The sequence below is a fragment of the Bos grunniens genome, chromosome 18, assembly GCF_055505025.1.
Source record: "Bos grunniens cultivar Pamir isolate PY7600 chromosome 18, Bosgru_T2T1.0, whole genome shotgun sequence".
NCBI lineage: Eukaryota > Metazoa > Chordata > Mammalia > Artiodactyla > Bovidae > Bos > Bos grunniens.
The window spans coordinates 40,588,661-40,608,781 of NC_141182.1; the positions used below are offsets into that span (position 1 = coordinate 40,588,661).

Below are 20,121 nucleotides of genomic sequence, written 5' to 3' on the forward strand. Positions count from 1 at the left end.
TACCACTTGCTATCTTTTTCAACTTTATTTTCAACATTTATCCACGTTGATACCTGTAGGATAGGGTTTACTCATTTTCAACTGTGATAAGTTTCCTCTTCAGTGAGCATGCCACAGCGTATACCTTCTACATGTATATGTGTAGGTTTCCAGTTTTTTTCACCATCGCAGACAGTGCTGCAGTCCACATCTTGTGCACACGTGTGCCATGTATATTAACTCCCTAGGACACATTCCTAGATGGGGAATTGCCATGTCAAAGGGGATGTGCTGTTGCAACTTGCTAGATGTGATCGGTTACTTCCCCAAGTTGTGCCAATTTATTCTCCCAGGTGAGGAGTGTGAGAGTTCCTGCCTTCCCACATCTGCTCCAGCTTTTTGGTAATGTCATCTTTTTTTCCCAGTAAAATTGCTGTTATTTAACTTTACTGGTTTTCCTATAATTGCAATAGTGCAGCATATTTGTTATAATGTTAGAATACTACAAACACATACAACATCAAAAGTGAAAACTCCCCAGAAATGCCATTCTGTTTTGGTGTTAAAAGAGTGTACATTGCTCCAGAATTTTTTCTGTTCATACAACTAACATATGAATAAATGAAAATATTTGCTGTTTCCTTCAACTGTATCATCTCTAAGTAGTTTAAAATGCACATAAAAACTTGCTGTTTTGTTTTTACTTTTCAGTGGTGGCTTGCCAATTTATTTCATTGCTTAGCACATAATTTCAGGGTCTAGCACATTAAATATTTTCTCCATGTGTACATGGATTGATCCTTACATGTATAATCACTTTCATTAAGTTTCTTCTCTTCCATGCTCAGGAGAATGTATGCTACTAACATTAAGATTGAAAAGCTAAACATCAACAGGAAAGAGTCAGGCCTCTGTCTCTGCCTTCTCTGAGCAGTCCTTCTCTGAGCAAAGGAGCCACATAGTTCCTGGGAGGATTGCAAGAGTGGGATGACAAGCAAGTGCCCAGGTTCCAGTGCATCATCAGACAGACATCATCCATTCTCCAAGACTGTGGTGAAGCAGCGTAGCAGTGCCTTCCTTAATAGAAAAAAAAAAAGTGCAAAGTTAACATATCCTAACGGTTACAGCCTAGGTCATCCAGAAGGTTCTCTGTGTCTCCCTTGCTAAACACCTAACCGCGCTCTCTCTTGTTAAGAGATGAGCAGTGAACATTCGATCTGTGTGAGGTAATGACTTGGTCTGAAGTGAGTCCCTTGGAATTCTGTGTACTCCATCCCAGAGGCTGTGGGGGTCCCTGCAGCAGACAGAACGGATCTAGAGGTGCCACCTCAGGGCTGTATGTCCTATGCTGGTGCGCCGGGTTTGTTGTGTCTGGGCTGCAAAAGGGGTTTGAAAACATTTGAGCCAACATTTAAAACTTGGGAGAGTTCACATACAGACATGGCTCCCAGATCTGGGCAGCACCATCAGTCTGCAGAGAACCAGCGTTCCCACCACACTCCCTGCTGCCTCGCAGGACCCGCTGCTTTGATCTTTACTTAGGCAACCCATGACTCTATCAAAAGTGAGAAAACAGTATAGATCAAGAAAGTGGAATGTCTCAAGAGAAGTGGCACAGAGGGCAAATTTCTCTCTGAAGCACAGAATATTTGAACAGGTTTAATTTTCAGGACAAAATGTCTTGGTGTCCAAAGGTATGTTCTTTATCTGCCTGGCTCCCACAGAAAAGTTTCAGACTTCTGGATTTTACAGGAGAATTTCAGCTGGCCATCACTCAAAGGTATATAGGGCTTTTAGCTCATCATTTGCCTGCCCTGGGCCTCTGGTTCCTCACCCACCCAGTGGGCAGTGTGGCCACAGCACGTGCCTCTGAGGGGTTGCATTGCTTTCTGTTTCTCTTCAGACTCTAGTCTTCCAGGTGGTGATAAGAGATGGGTTTAGGGTATTTTCAGGTTCGCAATCACACTTTAGGGAGCCACCCCCTACTTCCTGCCATGCAAAGGAGTTTCGTTTCTCTAGATGTCAGGAAGGCAACAGCATGCTGCAGACGTCAGACTGGCAAGCAGGTGGCGGAAAGCCTCCTAGGGGCTGAGAGCTGCCTCACCTCCTCCTGGGCGTCCAGGTTTCCTGGTGACCCTCAGGGTGACCTTTGACCTTCAGCCCAGCTAGGGCACATCAAGGCCAGAGTTTGGGCAGGTGTGATTCCAGGGCTGCTGCCAGAAAATTGACCTCTACCCAAAGGCTGGTGCCTGAAAAGTTCCTGGCCTGAACATGGTCTTGAGTGGGAGGGACCTTGGGCTTCCCTCAGAAGCCTCGACCTTAGGGTGGGCTTTGTTCTTCCCTGAATGGAATTCTGCCCTGTGCTACTGGAAAATGCTCTAAATCTGCCTCTGTGATGGAGAAAACTGAGGTTTGAGAAGACAAATTACCATGGAAAAAGATGAGTTTCCAGATCTCAGGAGTGATTTTCTGCACTATTCATTTTAGCAGTGTCCAGGGCAGCGGAAAGAGAGGGCTTGTCTGTGGACGAGATAGATGCAGAAGCCAATAAAGAATTTATGGGAAGCACAAAAGGCTGTCTGGATGGGTTTTATTAATTACATTTCTTTTATCCTCACAACAATGGCACCTCAGTAATCTACACTGACTGTGCTCAATTGATGCTAATGATTTCATCCTTTTGTTTCTGTTCAAAAAAAAAGAGAAAAGGTCTGTCTGCCCAGTTAGTCAGGCCCAGCATGAGCCTGGAGCCCAGCAAGGCCCTGGAAGCACTCCTCTGGGGCCCTCCCCCATCATCTGCGCACCCTGGCGCTCCCTGGCAATGCCAACAGCAGTCCTGCCTGGCGATGGTCATTTGCTGTGTCCCCAACCAGGCCCTGCCCCCATCCTCCTCCACCCTGCTTCTCCATAACTCCCTGTACAGGTACTCTTATGTGGGTAATGAGTCCTCTGGGTGGAGTGACAGGCAGGGAAGGTGTGTGTGTGTGTATGTGTGTGTGTGCGTGCACAGCAGTATTTTGTTATTCAGTCGCTCAGTTGTGTCTCACTCTTTGCAACCCCAAAGACTGTGACATGTCAGGCTTCCCTGTTCTTCACCATCTCTTGGAGCTTGCTCAAACTCATGTCCCTTGAGTCATTGATGCCATCTAACCATTTTGTCCTCTATTGTCCCCTTCTCCTTCTGCCTTCAACCTTTCCCAGCATCAGGGTCTTTTCCAATGAGTCAGCTCTTGGCATCAGGTGGCCAAAGTATTGGAGCTTCAGCATCAGCATCAGTCCTCCCAATGAATATTCAGGACTGATTTCCTTTAGGATGGACTGGTTGGATCTCCTTGCAGTCCAAGGGACCCTCAAGAGTCTTCTCCAACACTACAGTTCAAAAGCATCAATTGTTCAGTGCTCAGCCTTCTTTATGGTCCAACTCTCACATCCATACATGACCACTGGAAAAACCATAGTTTTGACTAGACGGACTTTTGTCAACAAAGTAATGTCTCTGCTTTTTAATATGTTGCCTAGGTTGGTCATAGCTTTTCTTCCAAGGAGCAAGTGTCTTTTAATTTTGTGGCTGCAGTCATGATCTGCAGTGATTTTGCAGCCCAAGAAAATAAAGTCTGTCATTGTTTCTCCATCTATTTTCCATGAAGTGATGGGACCAGATGCCATGATCTTTGTTCTTTGAATGTTGAGTTTTAAACCAGCTTTTTCACTCTCCTCTTTCACCTTCATCAAGAGGCTCTTTAGCTCCTCTTCACTTTCTGCCATAAGGGTGGTGTCATCTGCATATCTGAGGTTATTGGTATTTCTCCCAGCAATCTCGATTCCAGCTCCTGTTTCATTCAGCCTGGCATTTTGCATGATGTCTTCTGCATATAAGTTAAATAAGCAGGGTGACAATATACAGCCTTGACATACTCCTTTTCCAATTTGGAACCAGTCTGTTGTTCCATGTCCAGTTCTAACTGTTGCTTCTTGACCTCTGTACAGATTTCTCAGGAGGTAGGTAAGGTGGTCTGATATTCCCATCTCTTTAAGAATGTTCCACAGTTTGTTATGATCCACACATTCAAAGGCTTTAGCATAGTCAGTAAAGCAGAAGTAGATGTTTTTCTGGAATTCTCTTGCTTTATTTGGTATACCTCACCTAAGGGTTCTTTTTGAAGAAAGAAAAAAGGAGGTTGAGTTGCTTTCCTCCCACAGTCCCTATCTCTTATTACTAAATTTTGTTGTTTTAGCATAAGTTAGAAAGGGTATATGTGCCGGGGGCATAGCAGTGAATGAAATTGTCATGAATCATTTATTTGCCCATGTCTGCTGTCATCCTTCCACCTCGGAACCCAGGAGGAGCTGTCAGCAATGGCCTTGAAGAGTTTCCACACTCCAGTGTGATAAACCTCAATGTCTTTTTCTCCTTCTTCTTCTTATGCTACCCCATAATGTGCTGCTGCACCTCTGGCCCAGGAGAGAAGCCCAAGGAAAGCATGTAGGTGATAAACAATGTTTCCTGTTACAAATGAATGAGGCAAGTGTGCATGCCTGACACCTCTGCCATTGTCTGAACACCAACTTCATTAGCCCAGGATGCATGGGGTGGTGTACAAGCTGCAGAGCCCTGTACCAGACCCTCACCTGGAACACCCCTCAGAGGGCTTTCAGGATGGGGTTTGGATGGCTCTCCTGTACATTTCACATTGGCATGTGCCCTCATCCCCATGCCAGGCAGCCCTGGTTTGTGGGAAGACCCTAGAAGGGATCCCAATGTGGTCATATCCACCTGTAGCTCAGGCAGGGCAGTTGTGGAATTTCTAAGCAGGAGGCTTAAGAGTGCCCTGCAGCTGAAGGTAGGGGCTGTGGTATATCCTGAGGCTGCATCTGCATCTTAGTGTTTATTGAGGTTGTTTTGGGAGGAACTGATGGTGACGATGGAGGGGGTCAGAGCTGCTTTGGCTCCCACTCTCTAGCACTGCCAACCTCCTTCCTGCTGTACCTGCCTTTCTACCCTCTAAGCCCCGTCTTCACAGGCAGTGGGGGCCCATCTGCATAGCTGGTGACCCAGGCTGGCACCCTTGGTGAAGCCCACACTGAGAGAAGACCAGCACTGAGAGGTTGCTGGAGGGCCGCATGTGCTCACTTACCCTGAGCAGCTGCTGGCCTCTGGCACACTCTGCTGCTATAAAAATATCAGCACTCTGCCCCAGCTCCTGGAGAAAGTCTCAGCATGACAGCCTGCAAAGTAATCCTACATTTGAATTTCATCTACAAATCCTGGTTTCCTCCAGACAAGCTCAAACCTGCACAGATGGCCCCTCACACCAAAAAGTAAAAATAACAAAAGCTTGCAATTCTGGGCCTCCCTTTTTCTCTGGGCAGATGTGCTGCTGCACATTTCAGGAGATGCACAGCCTGCTTATGGGCAGCAAGCCCTCACCTCTTGAACAATTCTACTCACCCCTTCTGGTGTGCTGGTGGGGAGCAGTCATGGCCTATCAGGGTGTTTCTGTGGTGCCTGCGCCTTTGGAGTCGGGCAGGGAGATCCAAGGTGGGGAAGAAGAGTGAAAACTCATTCCTCACTCAACTACCCAAGACTGGCCACATGGCCATACATGAGATGGTGCAGGGAAATTGTTGAGGGTTTTGAGTGAAAGTCGCTCAGTTGTGTCCGACTCTTTGCAAACCCATGGACTCTTTGCAATCCCATGGACCGTATATGGCCATGGAATTTTCCAGGCCAGAATACTGGAGTAGGTAGCCATTCCCTTCTCCAGGGGATCTTCACAACCCAGGGATAGAACTCAGGTCTCCCACATTGCAGGCAGATTCTTTACCAGTTGAGCCACCAGCTAGGGTTTTGAGGTAGTCAGTAAAAGTTGGGGCATGAGGCTGCCATGCATGTCAAGGGCAGGTGTCAGGGTGGGAGAGAGGGAGCTCTGGGGGTTCCTGATTTTCTGAAATCTCTACCTTCAAATCCCAGCAGGCCACAGGAATTACAATTCCCATTAATTCTCTCCACCAGTATTTTCCAAGAGCGTCTATGCTGGGCCCAGAAGATACAGTTATAGACAAGACAGACCTAGAGGGTACAAGCCCAGCAAACACAGAGTCGAGGTCACCTGTGGGCTGGGTGGCCACACACCCACTGATCAGGAAGGCCATAGAAGGAGGCCAGGGCAGGGGGTCTAGAGAGAGGCCAGAGGAGGCAGAAGCCCCTGCTAGAGACACCAGGAGAGACACTTCTAGGCTGGGTCCACCTCTGAGGAGCCATGTGACCCTGAGTACCCAAGGCTCACATTTCTTTCTCATCCAGAAATGGTGGCTGTGGTCTTGGCTCCAGTGGAGGGTCATATGACAGAGAGACAGTCAGTGGCAAGTGAAACACAATTCAAACAGCCAAGAGAAAAAAAGAAATTCTTGGATACAGACCTCTGGATAGCCCAGGGACGTATTTAGCCTCAGGCATGGCTGGATCTGGGTGTTTGCATGCTGTCCTCTGGAATCTAATGCCCTTGCTCAGCTCAGCTTTGTTCTATGCCGATCTCGTCTTCCATGTGATATCTGCCAGTATCTCCAAGCTGATATTTCTACCAGCAAGCCCTTCCTCAATCTCTAGCCAAAGTCCTGGGGATGATTCTCATGGGTCCAGTGAGTTACATGCCTATCTCTTCTCTAATCACTGTGGCCAGGAGGATGTAGTGCTCTGATTAGCCAGGCAGGAGCCAGCCGGGATGGAGTTAGTGCCATGTGAACTACCTGGTCTCACAGACAGGGTGAAGGGATGCTAGAGTGGAGAAAACGGGAGCAAACACAGAAACAAATAACAAAACTCTCCCAAACAATGGTTGACAGCCAAGATGTGAGCATGCTCTGAGATAGCTGCAAAAATCCTGCTTCCAACAATGTTCATCTCACTATAGGTGTGTGGCCACTGTTATTCAACCCTTAAGCGCCCTTGACTCCACAGTGCTGGTCTCTATGCCAGGTCCAAGATGCAGAGAAGGTTCTAGACACTCCTGTGGGAAAGCCTGCCCCACACCTGGTCTCAGGGTAGGAGCAGCCTAACACTGAAGTCTGCTTCACACTCAAACCCTGCAATTTTCCTCTCTGGTGTCTGCTAGGTTTCCCTATGTTTTACTTCCATCTTCCTCTTCCTTAGACCAGTACCCAAGATCCCCAGTCTGGCCTGGAGGAAAAAAGACAGAGATCAGGAAGGTCCTCACTAGCCAAAGCACCTAGCCTGTGCCTCTCACGCACAAAGCGTTTGTTTGCCACCCAGAAGACCACTGCGCATAGACTTGCCCTCTTTAGTAGAATAAAGGTATGAATCCAACATTCCACCACAGTTCAGGGAGGTACTATCCAAACAGGGGCAGCCAAACATGCGTGGCCCTTGGTCCTGGGATGGGGGTGGGGACAAAGCAAGTAGCATTATCAGAGACAGACATGCTGATACTGGTTAGTAGGTAAGTGAGCTGGGAGGAGGCAAATAGAAGGCTTCAGTTTCTGGGCCACCACACAGGCTTGTGTGACTGCCCTGACACGTCTCAGGGACTGGATCAGGGCAAGTGGCTGTTCAATGGTGCATTCACAGTACCTTCCATAAAAAAGATCTTTAGAGAAGAACTGACCTCAAGGTTTGGGTTTCGATTCAGACAGCAAGAAACCAAGTTCTTAGTCCTGGCCTGAATGCTCCCAACAGTGTGCACGGCACTGTTGTTAAGGTTCTAGTTTAGTCATTTAATTCTCCCACAACCCCGTTTCAAACAAAAGGTACAGATAGAGGGAGATTCAGCAACTTGTCCAAGGTCATGGGGTTGGGGAGCGGGCACGACAGACACTGGTTTCAGGGTCCGTGGCTGCACTTCATGAAAAGCCGGGGCCTGGTTATTCCATTAACCAGTTTACATGAACCCCAAAACCAAACCGAAGGTTGGGGCCCAAATATCTGCTTTCTGGTACTTTGGGCCCTATGGTGGCTCCTAGGGTGCCCGGCTGCACGGCCCTGGGAAGGGCGCTTGTTACCCGCCCTGGAGCCGGGCAGCTCAGCTCCTGTGCCCAGGACACTCTCTTTAAAGAAACCTGCGCACTCTGCCCGCCCCTCCCAGGCCACCCCGGCCCCCTGGCGGCCACCGACTCTGCGAGCTGCGCTCCAGGTCACGCGGCGCGGACGGAGGAGGAGGAAGAGAGATGGAGGAAGCGGAGGAGGAAGAGGAGGAGAAAGGAGGGAGGAGGGCCTGAGTGGAAGTCGGCTCTGGGAAGGAGCGCTGACTGCTCCCGAGTGCCCAGCGCGCCGCTGCAGGGGGCGCTGACGACCCCCGGCTCAGGCAAGAGCAGGGTGGGCCAGAAGGAGGGCCAGAGGTCCCCGCCAGCTCCATCCCCTCAACTACGACACCCTGGCTGAAGCTATCGTGACGATTAGCTGAGCGCCGCCTCTGAGACTCCTCTGGAAGCGGGCACCACTGCTACCTCATTGTACAAACTGGGAATCTTAGGCTTCACGGAGTGCCCTAGACCAGCCCCAGCCCCAAAGGGCGGCAGCAGGACGCCAGGAGCAGGATCTCGGCCCCTGCACAAAAGAGCCAGGCTGACTGCATTGGGATCTTGGATGCACCACTTTCTGGCCACATGGCTTTGGAAAAGATTCTTAGCCGCTGAGGGCTCCGCTTTCCTCATCTGGGAAATGGGATAGTGCCTACCTATCCCTGGGAATGGGATAGTGAGGTCAGGCACTATCTAAAGGTTTATTACCGTCCTTTAGACCAGGGCCTGACACTGCTGCGCCGACCTCAGTGCCTGCCATTGCTAGCAGGGGTTTAGCTGAATGGAAGGAACTGAGCCTCAGTGGGGCGCACGCGGGCTTGGGCCTGGCCTCTGCCTCCCAGCCTACCGGCCGCGCGCCGCAGCAGCCTGCCCGACTCTCTGCAAGCAGCTAGCTGACACCACCTTCAGGGCTCAGGCTGCGCTCCACGTGCGGCATGTTTACCCACGTGATGCCGACCCACCCACCGTGCCCGGGCTCCGCCCCCGCTCCCGCCCCTCTGAGGCTACTGGCTCGCGGCTGAAAGCTGTCGGTACGGCTGCTCCGCGCTGGAGACACCGAGCGCGACCTCACGCCGCCCCGATGCCTGCCCAGGAGACTAAACAGGCTGCTCACTCTTTAGGCACGCCGGGCGCGGGCGCTGCGCTGGATCCGCACCGAAACGGGATGAGCCATGGGTCCAGTCCAACTCAGAGACGCTATACGGAGTGCGCCCCAAGGGAGGGGCGGGACCAGAGCTACTGGGGGCGGGCCCAGGGGCGAGGGCTCCTCAGAGGGCGCCCAGGGGAAGGGGCGGGTCCGGGGCGGATGGGGGCGGGCCCGCGGGCGGGGCCCTTCCTGCGCACGCGCTCCTTCAGGTTGGGCCCGGGGGCGTGGCCGTTCCGGGGGCGTGGCGGGCCTTGTCAGTGCCGCGGCGCAACAGCTCTGGGCTCTAATGCAGGTAGCAGTTGGCTAGATCCTTCCAGGAGAGGTGGAACTCGTTGAAGCTCGGTCATTAGCGGAAGTGTACATTCAGTCCCAGATTCCTGTACAATCTCAGTAGAGCCACTCCCGGCTCCTTGATTTTGTCCCCTTGACTTCCTCAGCCGGCCTTCCTCCTGTCTCCTTGACGTCCTCTGCCGCCCCACAGTTGATGTTGCACAGGTCTCCGGCCTCAGAACCGCTGGCATCTAGGCTGACTCTGGGAGACTTGGTCCACTCTCTGGTTTAACTTCCACTTCTGTGCGGGTAGTCCGATAGTTCTACCAGTAGTTAGCACACACGTGCTAGGCACTTTTATAAGTGCTTTGTGACTTATTCACCAATAACCGCTTGGACGCGTTACACCTAAAGCTGTCTCACATCCGAGACCACTGCCTTCAGCTCCATATCCTTCCATCCAGATGCCCACTCGACCCCTCACTGGATGTTCCACAAGCCTCTCTGAATAAATACATCTGAAGTGGAACCTCAGTTCAGTTCAGTCGCTCAGTCGTGTCCGACTCTTTGCGACCCCATGAACCGCAGCACGCCAGGCCTCCCTGTCCATCACCAACTCCCGGAGTTCACCCAAACCCATGTCCATCGAGTCAGTGATGCCATTCAACCATCTCATCCTCTATCGTTCCCTTCTCCTCCTGCCCTCAATCTTTCCCAGCATCAGGGTCTTTTCAAATGAGTCAGCTCTTGGCATCAGGTTTCTCCCCAGATCTCCTGCTCAGTGAATAACATCGCCATTCCCCTAGTCACTGAACCGGGCTTGCGTTCAGTTTTTCCTTTTTTTTTTTAAATTTAGATTTCACATATAAGGGCTCTCCTACAGTATTTGTCATTCTCTGTCTGACTTGTCTCACTTTGTCTAATGTCCTCAAAGTTCATCCATTCTGTTAAATATTACTGTCAAACCATCATCAACATAGAAAACAAGAGAACCAACAGGCTAATTAACCTAATAAAAAAACTGAACAAAGGTAATTTTATAAAATCAGAATATAAAGCCAACAATGGGTCCCTTGGCAATAATAATACATTTCTTGAAACTGTAATAAAAACAACTTGCATGATACTGAACTATTTAGGAATTCACCTAACAAAAAATGCACAAGATCTTTAGGACACTAACTCTAAAATTCAAATATATATATATATATCTAAAAGAAACTTGAATACATAGATAAATAATGGGATGTCTCAACGTTGGAAGGATGATCTACATATTCAACACAATTCCAGTAAAATAAAATTCTAGCCCGATTGTGTTGGAACTTGGGAAACTGATTTTACAATGTATATGGAAGAATAAAGGTCCATAATAGGCTAAGAGCAAATTTGAAAAAGAAGAACAAGGGGAAGGTCTTACTCTATAGGCATTACAACAGATTACAAGACCAAGTAATTAAAATATTGTGATATTGGTATAGACAAATAGATGACTGGAATAGTTTGAAACACCCAAAATGAATTCATTTATATAACTTGGTATGTGATAGAGAAAAAAATTCCAAATGATTAGAGAAGATCTAAATTATTCAGTAAATGGTTCTGGGAATATTGATTTTTTCCCATAATGCAGAAAAAATAAAATTGGATCCCTACCTCAGACCTTATACATAAACTCTAAATCAATTAAATATCTTATTGTAAAGGTAAGAATATAATGCTAATAAACTAGAACTTAGGATAAAATCTCTGTGATAGCAAAGGTTTTATCATTACATCAGAAGCTTAATCCATGAGGAGGAAAATGATGGATTTGATGACACCAAAATGGGAAATGTTACTATACTGTAGACAAAATCAACATATATGTGATGATATAGGAGAAGATATTTTTCATGTCTTAAACCAACATATTTATAGTTCAAGCTATAACTAGAATAATCAAATAACTCCTAAAAATCAGTCTATAAAAAGGAAACCGAATTTTTTAAAAATGGGCGAAGGATATGAATAAGTCATTCCCAGAATAAATCAGATTGGCTAAGGTGTTCGAGGCTTACCCTCACTGGAGATCAGAGAAAGGCAAAGTAAAGGAAAGAGGTACCACATTACCCCAGCCAACTGACATGTCTCAGCGGGTCATATGGCATTAAGTGCTGTCATGGAGGGATGGGAGAAGCATGTGGCAGATGTAGTGTAATTAAATACGCAGGTACCTTTGCAGGGCTCAGACCAGGGTGAGGAAAGTAAGGCCTTCACTGTGCTGGCTGACCCTCCACCTGCCGGGCCTTCTTACACGTGCGCTCTGGGTGCTGCATTGCCTCCGTCTGGTCCCAGCCTTGTACCTGTGGACTCAACAGTTCCAATCTTGATATGTACCTAGAGAAACTTCCTTAGGAAATGTATTCCAGTTCACTTAGGCAGTAGTTATGTAGGATCCCCCAGGAGGAAACTGAACAAACGGTATTTGTTAAGTGAAGATAATAACAGGGTCTTCCGTGGGGAGGAGGACCTGGTGAGTAAAACTGAGAACAAGGAAAAGGGCTTCCATCCACCTTCTCACAAGTGAGGCAAGATCAGGATGACATTTGTTTCTGTCTGGGAGGGTTTGTAGGTCTCTGGGCCTTTGTCACTGATCCTCCTGCCCCTTCCACCAAGCGGTGCATTTAGTCTTGGCAGGGGAGAGAGAAAGTTGGAAGTTGCCCTGGGGTTACCTGAGAAGGATTAGGCATATTTTCACTGTCATATAAAGAAAGAGAGGCCAGAAATTTCAAGATCTGGTTCCTGTGTTGAGGCAGAAAAGATCTAGAGGGTAAAGCTTGGACTTCGGAGTTTACATACGTAGGTTCTAATCCCTTTTTGACTTTCTATGCATGTGAACTTGGGCAGAAAGCACAGCATAGTGAACTTCAGATTTGTTCCCAGTGAGAGGGGAGTAAAAATAAGGCTTAAGATAGGAGCCAAAGGAGAGAAAATATCTGAAACCTATCTGCTTCTCAAACAGCATGGGCAAGTGAGGATTCTCTAGGGGTCTTTAGCACACTTTTCTATTCTCTGGATAGCAGTCTGGAGGCCTTTCAGAAGCCAGGGCCAGGGAATGTACTTCAGTGGGTGACAAATGGAATAATCCATCACATACCGATATTTCCATTTCAACCCCTCCAGACTTTAAGCATGAGGTTGGGACCAGCACTATTTTGGATGTTGCTCAGCTCTGGAAGCTTTTGAACAGCCCCCATGTAGAAGCTGGGCTCCTTATCCCAGTTCACCTCTCTGACAACTCTCACTTCTAAGAGAGGAACTGGATTCTCTTTTTTGTATTTAAATGAGAAATAGAGACACATTGCAAAGTAATAATATCAATAAAAATTGTAATAATCAGCACTACCCTAGCCCAACTGTTGTTAGCATCTGTGGCGAATGTCTGCTGTTTCTCTATTTAGCCTCCCTTCCTCCTGGTAACAGTTTCCTATTTTCTACCGGGGAACCAATCCTCTTGTTCTCAGACTGTGGGATTTGAGTTGGGTTCAGCCCAGACCAGCTCTACAAGGCCCAGTACAAAACAAAAGTGCAAGTTCTCTCATTCAAAAATTCTTAAGAATTTTAAGATGCCACAGCGGAGCATTAAACCAAACTAAGGGTTCTATGAGGCTGCACCCCTGAAACCAGTCCTGGAATAGGTACATGACTCATGTTTTGCCAATGAAATTCAAAACTTTTGCCAGAAAGAGGCTCTCACTTTATGCTTATATTACTAGATCAATAAAAGATAAACCTGGAGCTATTGACTGCCATCCTTGTCTCCCAGGAGGAGAGCCCTTGCTGGGAAAACATAGTCCAGAAAGAAATGGACTTCTGGTCACATAATGTGAGGTCCTTCAGCTTCAGCTCTCAGAAGCACAAGTCATTTCATTCTGTCTTAGGCTTCAGCTAGTTTGAGATACAGCTGAGAATCAAAATTCCTGGAACATTTCATTCTTTCTATGCATATTCACTAAGTTGTAGTCATAAGGCACATACAGTGTTATATGCTTTGTAAAAGTTACATTAAAAAAAATGCTTCCCCCGCTGGTCCAGTGATTAAGACTCCACAGTCCCCAACGCAGGGGGCACAGGTTTGATCCTGGTTGGGAAACTAAGATCCTGCATGCCGCATGGCATGGCCAAAAAAAAAGGAAAAAGTTACATTATACCATGAACATTTTGGTGTTATTACAGTTTTCATAGGCTGTATATTCCATTCCCAGTTGATGGCCATTTGATTGTTTATAGGTTGGTACTTTTAAAAATACTCTCGTGATAAAGATGTCAATGAATATAGTTTGGGGAGAACATTTTTGATGTGACATGATATGCCTTTCATGTGGACCCTACCTAAATATGAAGTTTCACTAGGATTTGGAATTTCTGCAACAACCCAGGTGGGAAGGATGGTGTAGGATAGAAATAGCCGGCTATTTACAGTCCTGGACATAAACTCCCTATGGGGTTGATCTGGGAGAGTGGTGTGTATGAAGTAAGCACAGCCCTTGAGCTTTGAGTGAAGGGGCAGACATTCCCTGGAAAAGTTCAATGCCATAGTGTCATAGCTGCAGGAAGCTTTCATCTAGTCCAACCTCCCCATGTCATAAATTGAGAAACTGAAGGCCAGACAAGGGAAATCAGCAAGGTAGTGCAGAACGGGGCTTGGAACCCTGTCTTCAACATTTGGATGCTCACTTAGGGCAAGCACTTGTGAGCCTTCTTGACACCAAATAAATGACAATCCTGATTCTTGATGGGATTGCAAACTCCCAGTTATTCTCTGTGTGCTAAGACACTTCAGTTGTGTCTGACTTTTTACAACCCCATGGGCTGTAGCCCACCAGGCTCCTCTGTCCATGGGATTCTCCAGGCAAGTATGCTGGAGTGGGTTGCCATGCCCTTTTCCAGGGGATCTTCCCAACCCAGGGATTGAACCTGTGGCTCTTATGCATCCTGCATTGGCAGGCGGGTTCTTTACCACCACCTGGGAAGCCCCTGGGACTCGACACTACGTAGACTGAGAGCCTTCAAATGTTCTTTAAGCTCAGCTGGTGTTAATAACTCAACTCTACGTCCCCCTCAAGCCCATCGTTCTGCCCGCTTTGTAGCCAGTCCTAAAGAAAAGCTGTAAGTACAAGGACCTCCCTTCCTTATGCAGAGGTGTGCTTTTAGCTTGCTTTAACCGTTACACAGCGCTCCATGCTATACATGTGCAGAATATTGATTTGATTTACCCAAGAAAGGGCCTTTAGGTTGTTGTTTTTCTATTTTTTTTCAAGTCTATTTATTTGAAAAATAAGAAGTAACATACACCATGTTTTTGCTTTTCTGACTGCACCATGCTGCGTGTGGGATCTTAGTTCCCCGACCAGAGATTGAAGCTGTGCCCTTGCAGTGGAAGCACAGATTCTTAACCACTGAACGGCCAGGGCAGTCCCAACATATATATGTTTTAAAATAAAATTTATTGATGTATATTTTATAACAAAACTTACCCATTTTAAGTTTTTTTGAAAGGGTTGAATCAGTGAAACCATTACCACAATCAAGATGCAGAATGCTTCCATTACCACAAAGTTATCTTCTTACTCCTTTGCAGTCAGTCTCCAACCATACCCTCATTCCTGGTAACCACTGATGAATCTTGCATCCCTGTAGGTCAGCTTTGTCTTTTTTAGTTTTATACAAATCACTTACACTACCTGCTTGTGTCTGGTTTCTTTCACTCAGCAAAAGTATCTGTGAGACTCATGTGTGCTGTTGCGCACGAGTCCTTTCCTCTGTCTTCTTGAGTGTTACACCCTTGTGTAACAACTTGTTTATCTGCTCATCCCTTGATGGACATTTGGTTACTTTCAGCTTGGGGCTGTTGTGAATAAAACTGTTATGGGCATTTACGTAGAAGTCTGTGTTTTCATTTCTCTTGGAAATTTCTGGAATGGGATTGGTGGGTTTTATGGTAAACATATATTTGATCTTATGTTTAACTGTTATCATATTTTCCAAAGTAGCTCTACCATTTTGAACGCCCACCAGCAGTACGAGTTCTGGCTCCTCCATATCCTCACCATCATTTGGTATTGGCAGTCTTTTTAGTTTTAGCCATTCTGGTGAGTGTGTCAGTTCAGTTCAGTTCAGTCGCTCAGTCGTGTCCGACTCTTTGCGACTCCATGAACCGCAGCACGCCAGGCCTCCCTGTCCATCACTAACTCCCGGAGTTCACCCAAACCCATGTCCATTGAGTCGGTGATGCCATCCAACCTTCTCATCCTCTGTCTTCCCCTTCTCTTCCTGCCCTCAATCTTTCCCAGAATCAGGGTCTTTTCCAATGAGTTAGCTCTTTGCATCAGGTGGGCCAAAGTATTGGAGTTTCAGCTTCAAAGTCAGTCCTTCTAGTGAACATCCAGGACTGATCTCCTTTAGGATGGACTGGTTGGATCTCCTTGCAGTCCAAGGGACTCTCAAGAGTCTTCTCCAACACCACAGTTCAAAAGCATCAATTCTTCGGTGCTCAGCTTTCTTCACAGTCCAACTCTCACATCCATACGTGACTACTGGAAAAAACACAGCCTTGACTAGATGGATCTTTGTCAACAAAGTAACGTCTCTGTTTTTTAATATGCTGTCTAGGTTGGTCATAACTTTCCTTCCAAGGAGCAAGCGTCTTTTAATTTCATGGCTGCAGTCACCATCTTCAGTGATTTTGGAGCCCAGAAAAATAAAGTCAGCCACTGTTTCCACTGTTTCCCCATCTATTTCCCATGAAGTGATGGGACCAGATGCCATGATCTTAGTTTTCTGAATGTTGAGTGTGTAGTAGTTTGCTATTATGGATTTCATTTGTATTTCCTTCATAAGCAGAACATCTTTTTCATGTAATTTGTGGCCATGGCTATTTGTATATCTTCTTTTGTGAACTGGCTATTTAAACTTTCCCTAGTTAATTAATTGAAATATAAATGACTTATATTAATTTCAGGGGTACAACATAGTGAATCAATATTTTAGTACATTACACCATGATAAATTTAGTTGCCATCTATCATCATACAAAGTTATTACAATATTATTGACTATATTTCCTGTGCTACACATTACATCCCCACGCCTAGTTTTAAATTGGGTGATTTGTCCTCTTATTACTGAATTGTGAAAGTTTTCATGTATTTGGGATCAAGTCCTACATTGACAATATATTCTGTCAGTCTGTGGCCTGCCTTTTTATTTTCTTAACAATAAATTTTGAAGAGTAGGTTTTGATTTTGGTGAAGTGTAAACTTACTATTTTTTTCTTTAACGGTTCAGGCTTTTTTTGTGACATTATAAATGTTTTTGCCTGCTGCCAAGTCACAAATATTTTATTCTGTATTTTCTTCTAGAGGTTTTATGGTTTCATCTTTAGATCTGTGAACTATTAACACTTTGATTTAATTTCGTGTGACACAAAGTAAGAATCAAGGGTTGTTTGTTTTCTATGTGGATCTCCTGTTGTTCTAATGTCATTTGTTGAAGTTGAAGAGACTATCCTTTATCTAATGAATCACCTTGGAATATCTGTGAAAAGTCAAATGGCTGTGAATGTGTGAGTTTATTTTCTGGACTCTATTCTATTCTGTTAATCTTATATGTCTATTCATATACCAATACTATCTTGACCACTGCAACTTTGTAATAAATCTTGAAATCACATGGTAAAATTTCTCCAAATTTATCTTTTATTTTTAATTGCTTTATCCATTTTAAGTCTTTCACGTTCCTTTATAAACTTAAAAATCAGATTTCCATTAACAACAAAAAAAAACATAGCCTGCTGAGATATAGGTTGGGATTGTATTGAATCTACAGACTGGTTTTGAAAGAATTGATATCTTGACAGTATCGAGTCCTTCAATCTATGAACATGATGTATCTCTCCATTTACTTAGGTTTCTTCAAATTTTTCTAAATTTTTTTTTTTTTTTTTTTTAGTATTTAAGCATATTGTTGTTGTTGTTCAGTCCCTAAGTTGTGTTTGACTCTTTGCAACCCCATGAACTACACCAGGCCGGGCTTCCCTGTCCTTCACCATCTCCCAGAGTTTGCTCAAACTCATGTGCATTGAGTTGGTGATGCCATTCAACCATCTATCCTCTGTCACCCCTTTCTCCTCCTGCCCTCAATTTTTCCTGGCATCAGGGTCTTTTCCAGTGAGTTGGCTCTTTGATCAGGTGGCCTAAGTATTGGAGCTTCAGCTTCAGCATCAGTCCTTCCAAAGAATATTCAGGGTTGATTTCCTTTGGGATTGACTGGTTTGACTTCCTTGCTGTCCAAGGGACTCTCAAGAGTCTTCTCCAGAACAACAGTTCAAAAGTGTCAGTTTTTCGGTACTTAGTCTTCTTTATGGTCCAACTCTTACACCCATACACGACTGCTGGATAAACCATAGCTTTGACTATACAGACGTTTGTTGGCAAAGTGATCTCTCTGCTTTTGAATACAGTGTCTAGGTTTGTCATAGCTTTTCTTCCAAGGAGCAAGCATCTTTTAATTTTTTGGCTGCAGTCACCATCTGCAGTGATTTTGAAGCCCAGGAAAATAAAGACTGTCACTGTTTCCATTTTTTCCTCATCCACTTGCCATGATCTTAGTTTTCTGAACGTTGAGTTTTAAGCCAGCTTTTTCACCTTCATCAAGAGGCTCTTTAGTTCCTCTTCACTTTCTACCATTAGAGTGGTATCATCTGCATATCTGAGGTTGCTGATACTTCTCCCAGCAATCTTGATTCCAGCTTGTGAATCAGCCAGCCTAGTATTTCTCATGATGTACTCTGCATATAAGGTAAATAAGCAGGATGACTGTGTACAGCTTTGCCATACTTCTTTACCAATTTGGAACCAGTCTGTGCTTCCCTGTCTAGTTCTAACTGTTGCTTCTTGAGCTGTATACAGGTTCCTCAAGAGGCAGGTAAGGTGGTCTGGTGTGCCCATCTCTTGAATTTTCCACAGTTTATTGTGATCCACACAGTCAAAAGCTTTAGCATAGTCAATGAAACATAGTACTGTTGAAGCCTAGCTTGAAGAATTTTGAGCATTACCTTGCTAGCATATGAAAGGAGCTCAACTGTATGGTAGTTTGAATATTCTTTGGCATTGCCTTTCTTTGAGATTGGAACAAAAATTGACCTTTTCCAGTCCTGTGGCCATTGCTGAGTTTTCCAAACCTTGTAAGTATTTTGTTAGATTCATTTCGAAGTAGTTCTTCACCTAAATCCTACTTTAAATGCATTGATTATAACAGTTTCTTCAGTTTCTTTTCTTTCTTTTTTTATTCTTAGGTGTTTTCTACATAGACAGTGGACTTCCCTAGTGGCTCAGTGGTAAAGAATCTGCCTGCCAATGTAAGAGACTCAGATTTGATCACTGGGTCAGGAAGATCCCTTGCAGAAGTAAATGGGAAACCACTTCAGTATTCTTTCCTGGGAAATGCCATGGAAGAGGAGCCCAGTGGGCTACATACAGTCCATGAAGTCACAAAAGAGTCAGACACAAATTAGTACTAAACAACAACAAGATAGACAATTATGTCCTCTGTGAATAAAGCTCGTTTTAGATCTTCCTTTACAATTTGTATGTCCTTTATTTTTTTTTCTTTGTCTCATTTCATTGGCCAGATTTGTGGTACTGTGTTGAATCTGAGTAGTAAGAGAGAAATTCTCTGCTTTCTTCCTGATCATTTCAGTCATTGTTTCAGAGTTTATGATTTTACATTATCACAATAATCTACATTTAAAGAATATTTTATTACTTCACAAATAATGTAAAAACTTTACAATTGTATACTCTTCCTTCCCCCAAATCCTTTTGACATTTTTCTGTCTTATTTCTACATATGTTATAAACCCTATAATATATTGCTAACATTTTAGGCTTAGTCAGTCAATTATCTTTTTAAAAATTTTTAAGTGAAAACAAAGCCTCTTAAATTTATCCACATGTTAAACATTTCTGCTTTATTCACTTTCCATGTGGTATTTTTTTCCTTCTTCTGAATAACTTCTTTGAATACTTCTTGTCGTGCAGATCTGATAGTAGTAAATCCCCTCAGCTTTCGTTTGTCTCAAAAGAAATCTTTATTTCATCTTCATCTTTGAAGGATCATTTTGCTAGGTACAGAATACTGTGTTGCAGTGTTCCCCTGCCCATTTTAGACATGTCATTTCATTGTCTTCTAAAATATTTGTTTATGGTAAGAAGTCAATATTTACTCCTATTTTTGTTTCTCTGTATGCATGGTGCCTTTCCCCCTCCCCGCCCCGGTCGCTTTAAAGATTTTCTGTTTATTTACTCTGGCTGGTCATAATTAAATTTTCTGCTCATCCTATATGAGCTCTGGAAATGTTCAGCGTCCAGCTTCCAGTAACCTAGTCATTCTTTACCTGGAATAGGGTTCACCCTATTCAACCATAGCTTAGTATTCAACCATGGACTGAGAATGGAATGCTAAGCAGATTTTTAAAGTTCTTTCTCTATGAAGTTCCTATTCTGTGGTTCTCTGTCTTGCAAATTCCAGCTGCTTCACTTTTCTTGAACTCTAATGCTTTTCTCCTCAGTAGAACTGCCATGCTCTTCTTTGGATCCCTACACTTATTGTCTGCAAAATGCAAAAGCCAGGGGTTCATATGACAGGCT

General features: G+C 45.0%; 1 long non-coding RNA gene across 2 annotated transcripts; it reads right to left on the bottom strand.

Moving 5' to 3' along the window:
* LOC147353549 (uncharacterized) lies at positions 1-9,346 on the bottom strand. Of its 2 annotated transcripts, XR_015145136.1 has the most exons (4): positions 9,128-9,321; positions 5,115-5,205; positions 2,409-2,499; positions 1-1,056 (listed from the first exon to the last, which is right to left on the bottom strand). It is a non-coding gene; the product is annotated as an uncharacterized LOC147353549 (long non-coding RNA). The 2 variants fall into 2 exon arrangements; XR_015145135.1 differs by lacking the exon at positions 2,409-2,499 and having other exon boundaries at positions 9,128-9,346.
* Between the last annotated feature and the right edge of the window lie 10,775 nt (positions 9,347-20,121).